General features: G+C 40.4%; 1 long non-coding RNA gene across 1 annotated transcript; it reads left to right on the forward strand.

The window, feature by feature from the left end:
* Nucleotides 1–2526: 2526 nt before the first annotated feature.
* On the forward strand, nt 2527–4147 carry LOC134155385 (uncharacterized). Its single transcript, XR_009961533.1, has 2 exons — nt 2527–2561; nt 3764–4147. It is a non-coding gene; the product is annotated as an uncharacterized LOC134155385 (long non-coding RNA).
* The last annotated feature ends 2363 nt before the right edge of the window (nt 4148–6510 follow it).

A 6510-nucleotide genomic window follows, 5' to 3' on the forward strand; every position in this document is an offset into this window, starting at 1 on the left:
CCACACACACACGTGCACGCCCAGCTCTGTTTGCAGTGTATAATTAACATGAACTGGTTGGCAGTCCTGCAGTAACGAGGCACAACAGCATGAGTTAGGAATCTATCATCAATCTTAGCTTACAATTTCTTTCCTGTTGTTGGTTTATGCTAACCTCATCATGCTTAAATAGTGGTATGCATCTTTGTGGAAAACGTTCAAAATGAAAAAGCCCACCTCGAAATAAACTACAGTGGATCCCTCAATTTCTAGCATAAATATGTAATTTGCATTTTAGAAATCTAAGAGTCATACAACCCCAGATTATAAGAACTATGATTTGTTGCCGTAGACGAGCAGAGGTATCTTTGTTGTAAGTCACTGGGTTCAATATAATTTTAAGCAATAAATCTGAAACCCAAACTTGTAAAATGCTGCACCTAGAGGGACTGCCTGTGTGGGTGCAGTTCAGATAATGATGGCAGAGACTCCAAGTACATGCAGGATGTGAAAATCCAGTTTTCAGTTGAGGTGGCTTTGCAAATCTCAGCCTGTTTATTCACCTCAATGCATTTGTCCCAGTGAAACAGATGTGTCAGGGAAGCATATTCCTGTCCTGAAGGATGATGCTGCTGTAATTCAGACAGATTTTCAGGTGTTTTGTTTTGGGATGCATGTGGGGGAGAACGGAGCGATGCTCTAGTCTTTTTCAGGCATGAAATGGCAGAACCTCCTTGCTCGTCCCATCAGCCTGCAACTACAGGTTCTCCAAATTGTTTGTCTGAATGCCATATTGGAAAGCCAAAAGGCAGGAAAGCTTCCTGTCCTCACACTGTTGGCATAGTACAACCAATGTACATGTTTCTAGTATCCCTGAGAAGAAAACTTTTGAAGTTTACAGAAACACTTGAAAACAATCTTGAGCATGAATTCTGAACTCATCAAAGTGACAGCTTTTATGTGTATGTGTGCCTATTTACATATGAATGTATATATAAATATTACCAAAAGAAGTTTTAAAGTACCATTTAATTTCCACTCCTGGCAAGTGGAATATTTTCACTGGTGTTAATAGAGAGTAGAATCAAGTCCAAGCTCAGGAAACTGCTTCAGCCTGAGCTTTGAGGAGGTGGTTTGTCCCAGAGACTTCATTTAGGCATGCTAGCAAAAGCTTTGCTGACTAAGGACTTCCATAGCTCAGCTGGTGTGGAGGGCAGCATCCAAGCTGGATGCTATAGGATGTGGACCTCTCTCGAGAACAATGTGCAGCAGCCAACCATCTGCAAAACATGCAGAGTAATCAGAATAATTCCCTTGGCAGCCTCTTTCAGAAACTAAGGGGAAAAGAAAGAGAAGAAAAAAGAAAGAACTTCATTGTAGTTGGCATTGAAATACTCCTGTGATTATTGCCTTCACATTTTTTAGTTTGGGGCTATATATTCAAACATTTTTACTCTCAACACCAAATGTTATAACAAGATCCTCAGGGCCAATGAGTGGTAAGAGGGGAAAAAGAAAACCCTTTACACTAGTTTTGTGTTCTCTCCCATTGACAAAGGTAAATCTTGATCCTTAGGAGGAAGTATGCTTTAGGGGGAGTTAGCATTATTTACTAGTTCCCCAAACCAGCTTTTATATCTCACTGTGGGCATGGCAAACCTCCCTGACCTCATGAGCAGTATACAGAAATCTTCTCGGGACTGACGGACTATTGTCCCAGAATGTCTATGAATCCCCTAATTGGGAAAGGTACAAATATTAGGATCATGTCTGTCTTCTTTCCTGTTATCTTTCCTAAAGCTTTTTTTTTTTTTTTTTGATTGATTTGTATGGGAAAAGAGGAAGGAAAGGCAGGTGGTGTGAGGCTTTCTTTTCTTTCTGAAGTATTGGTATGTGCAATAACATTGATATTATTACCTGATGCACTGCAGTTGCTGTTCTGCTGAATGGCTGCCTCTGATTAGTGACTACTGGTTAACGAGCAGCATGATCAAGCCAAAATTTTTTACATGGAATGCCTGTTTACACAGGAGAGGTCAGAGGGTAGTGGTGTCTCCAGAGGTAGGCGTGTGATAGCCCGTGAAGCTGACTTTACAGTGAAGGGATGCTATAGCAGGTTCAGCTCTGAAATATGTTGCATGTACGAATGGAGGAACAGAAAGTAAAATGAGCGCATTTTTCATGTGCCACATGTAATAATCCTTTAAATACTGTGTGAGCCCTCTAGTGGTGCTCTCCATGCCCTGGAAACCTCCAGGAGCCAGCTGGAGACAGTAGCTCTTTGCCCATCATGTTAGTACCAGTGCTGTTCTTCAGGGTTCAGCATCTGCATCTCCTTATTTCACATTACTGTTTAAACCACAGAGATGAGAACTTTATTTCTGTCTACTTGTGATAAAACATTCTTCAAGGCATAAAAGGGAACTTGCTGAAACCTGTTTCCTTCTTCAGTCCTCCCTGTACGAATTTAGCTTGCCTGCAAGAGGTGCAAGAAGCTTGCCTCTTCAGTAGATGTCCTGGACCTTCCCGGGTCCCACCTTACAGCCACCACCACACTCCCATTGTGTCAGTCAATCCTGTAGGTACACACACTATACTTCTGCAAAGATGACATTGCAACGAGCCTCTGTGCTGCTGTTTCCTTGGGGTGGAAGCCATGCCTGCCTGCCTTGTGTGTGATGCTACTGCTGGCCAGCTCACAAGCTGGGGCCATGCGAGGGCTCTGTTTTCATAAAGGTGTGTGACTTCTCCATCCCAGACAGCTGTGGTGGACAATTAAGGCAACATCATGCCTCCCATTGCAGCTACAGATCTGGTTTTTAGCATGCCATGCTATTTGGGGTTTGCCAAAGCAGTGTAGTAAGGATACAGTGCTGCACGCAAGAATTCACCAGAGAGACATAGTTTGGCTGGAGAATCCTAAACTCGTTTCTAAAAAAGAGCTCAACTATGAGATTTCTGTGCAGGCAAAAGCATCACTCTACTTATTCTAAACACAGTTTGGAGTGCTCCTTTATTTTTTAGAATTGACTCATAAAGACTACAGGAGGGCACCAATTAGTGAAATAAACCTCTAAAACTCAGTGCAGTGCCTGCTATAGGATGGCTGTTAACAGCCTTCTGCTAATCAATTCTTTTCAGTCAACTAAATGCCATAGATGTTATGTAAATAAATGCAACCCTAAGAGTGTTCTTCAGTGTGCAGTTAAAGCTATGTTCCTTCTACTCCACCATAAAATCAGCATGCATGTTAACAGATATCTACTTCACCTTGTACAAATGACTTTTCTTGTTTATTTGATTGCTGCGGCTTGGAAGAAACAGAAGCAGTGAATAGCAATAAACTGCCTGTACTTCTTGGACAACATTGTAAAAATCTGATACCTCAATGGCAACCAAGGCACAAAACAAAGATGTGTATTTTACAGTCAAAGTATGGTCCACAGTTTAGGTTGTTATTTTAGTTCTGTTGTAAATTTTAAGCCAGACTGCCATCCTTCAGCTTTCTGGGCAAAAGGGCTGCTCCTCATAACCTTCTTCATGTATAATAATCATCCAGAGTTTATTTTTCTCCTTCCAAGTTGATATATTAGTGAAATACATAACAGTAGTTTGAAATGAAGTGGTGTGCAGAATCCTGTCAAAGACAAATGAAACCAAACCCCATCAAGAATGATGAAAAAAACCCCACATTGTCTTTAATGAAACTAGAATTTCACTCCTAGTGTTTGGTGTGTCAGTGAGCAACACCTTTAAACTAACAAAGCTCTTTTTTCCTAAGCAGGGTTAAAGAAAGCTGGACAACAGTATGTATTTGTCATGTCCCTTCTGTGCTGTTCTGAGGCAAGAGCAGTGATGCTCATGAAGGGATAATTAAACACCTGATAGTTTCAATACTACATCCCAGTGTCCTTTATCAGAGAAATCAGTGTATTTTTGACAGAAGAAAATGAAGACACGAGGAGATGGAATAGCTTGCTCTGAATTATCCAGAAGAACTTTAAATAAAGCCCAGATCTTGTGTGTTCTTGGCATTGAGCAGACATTTAAAACAAAGTAAACAAGAAGATGCTGTGTCCTGCAAGTTTCAATGAGTTGCTCACATTCTCAGTAACATTCTCAGTCTGTCTTTATCCTAGTGTTGGATAATAAATCTTGAATAAATAAAGCATTTTGTTTGACTGTCTAGCATTTAAGAAGTTTCAAAAGCTCCAAAGTTCCATTATCTTGTGTAGGGAAATGTATCCTTTCCTCCTCTTTTCTTTTTTCACTGCGGGTTTTGTTTATCGTTTCTTACGATGTTGTGTGATATGCATCACGGGTGACTTCAAACACTCATTCTTTCTACGGATAAAAGATCTTAATTATACAAATTCCTTCTGTATAATGTGAACTTATTTAGTTTACCAATGTCTTATACATTAATAATAACTATTTCCACATACATATTTTTAGCAACATTTGAGCACATAGCAGAGGTAATGAGCTTTTCACTCATTAAAATGGTCTGAGGTAAACTATACTGGCAGACTTGTGTGCACCTGAGGTATAACTGTTGAAATCTAAGGATTTCATGAAGCAGAAACAAACATACCGCGTTTTTTACTCTCCAAATGTTACCAATTTAGGAGCCACTGTTCATTTATTTCATTTATTTTCAGCATTTTGTTACGTATAGAGAATTTAATCTACTGACATAATGCACATGCAAAGTAATCCTCATATCTTTAGAGTAATTAATAGTTAAATTATTTCAGAATATGTTTATAACCAGCAAGATTGCTTAAAGAGAGATCTTTCTGAGTTCAGTAACAGAAAAAGGTAGCTGACCCTATAAATTCAGCCCAGTGCAAACTAGACTGGTTATGTGAAAAACTAGAATTGAGAACTCAGTGAATCCTGGTGAAATTCCCTAATAGCAAAATCTAACAATTTCTTTGGATAATACTTAAGCAGATATGATCTGCTTGGTTGGTTGGTTGGTTTTTAAAGTTTATTTCCATTTTATTTCTCATATAAGAGTCTCAGAAATGTGATTTTTTTTTTTTTTCTTAACTCATAAATACCCTATTCGCTTATAAAAACAGTGGATGCTTTCTCTCTACCTTGCACTGGACTGAAAATACACGTTTAGTATAAAACAGCTTGAAAATATGTAGCATGTTTTCCTGTCAAAGATCTATGTCTGCTATTATTACTAGAGCTAATGGTTTCTCATAATAAAACATACAAGTTGTCATGGAGAAAGTGCAAGGCAAGCATCGTAAGCATGTAGCAAAAACCATAGATGATTTTATTTAAATACAGGTTTAGGGTTTGTTTTTTTTTGTTATTTTTAAATACACGTATAAAAAAACAAAACAAACAGCCCAGAACAATTTCGTTCAGTATTTAATTTAGTGGCAGCGGTAGCACAGAGCCATTACTGCTCCCTCTTCGTTTCTGCTGACCTGTCTGTGCTCCTGAGCTCACAGATGGCTTCTGTGGGGGCTGCAAGGAGGAAAACCAGCCAGGCAAGCCCCTTGTCAGTGAGGTAAAGCTCATTCTACTGTCTTTCAGCCTTCTGACAGAAAAATGTAGGGATCTGTGACAAGACAAGCTCAAAATCATTGCTTTTACAGGTTTTCACAAAGGCTGCCTTGTCCCTAGAGGAAGTAATGTCCCTGGACTCCCTTCATATTCACAGCTGAGATAAGTATGTCCTCAGTCACTTCCCCAGAGAAGTCCATTTCTCAACAAAGATTAGAGGATCAACCCTAGTGGTAAAACTTCAGGAGCTAAAATTTGCCTTCGTGAATTTTGCCCCCCTCCATCTAAACCACAGGCGTCACAGAACTGGAGGGGGCGCCTTCACATTAAAAGCAGCTCTGTCAAGCCATCATCCATCTTCCACTGAAAAAGAAGGTCCTGCTCCCTCTCCCTTCCCTCCTTTTGTCAGCTGCTCCCTCCTTATATTGGCTTTGGTAATTGAGCGGCCTTAGGGTGAGTCAGCTCAGTTGACAGGTTGATATATCTGTCAGCAAGCTGTTATTTTATTTATTTTTGCATATTTATTTATATGCAATGTTAGATTTCCACTGGGTCAATTCTCTGAAATGATTCGCCCCAGAGGTATCTGGTTGCTACATCCATCCTAAGGAGAATGGGGCAGGATCATGTGGCTGGGCGAGGAGAGAGGATGAGGAGCAGGATTTACACCCTCTTCCTTGGCAGGACTTGGTGAGATAAGAAACCATAACCAGATGAAACTCAATGACAGCTTTGATGTCCAGCTTGAACCCGCTGTGCACTCCTGTCCTGTCCTTGCACCAGCTTCCAAAGCTGCAGGAGCCAACTTTGCAGAAAGCTCGGCTCTTCTTCGCAGTTCTTGTTTTCAGCTGTATTGGCAGAAATGCTTTTCCCTACTTGCTGCATAGGCAGGCAAGAGCCCACTCACCCTGGTGGAAGGGAGCAGGCAAGGCAGGAGTACGAGACCACTGTGAATAGATAGGATGCAGGTTTGAACTGCTTTGGAAGTGCCTCTGAGATATC

This window comes from Pezoporus occidentalis, unplaced genomic scaffold (assembly GCF_034315485.1).
Source record: "Pezoporus occidentalis ecotype Australia unplaced genomic scaffold, CSIRO_AGI_Poc_V1 ctg77, whole genome shotgun sequence".
NCBI classification, from domain to species: domain Eukaryota; kingdom Metazoa; phylum Chordata; class Aves; order Psittaciformes; family Psittacidae; genus Pezoporus; species Pezoporus occidentalis.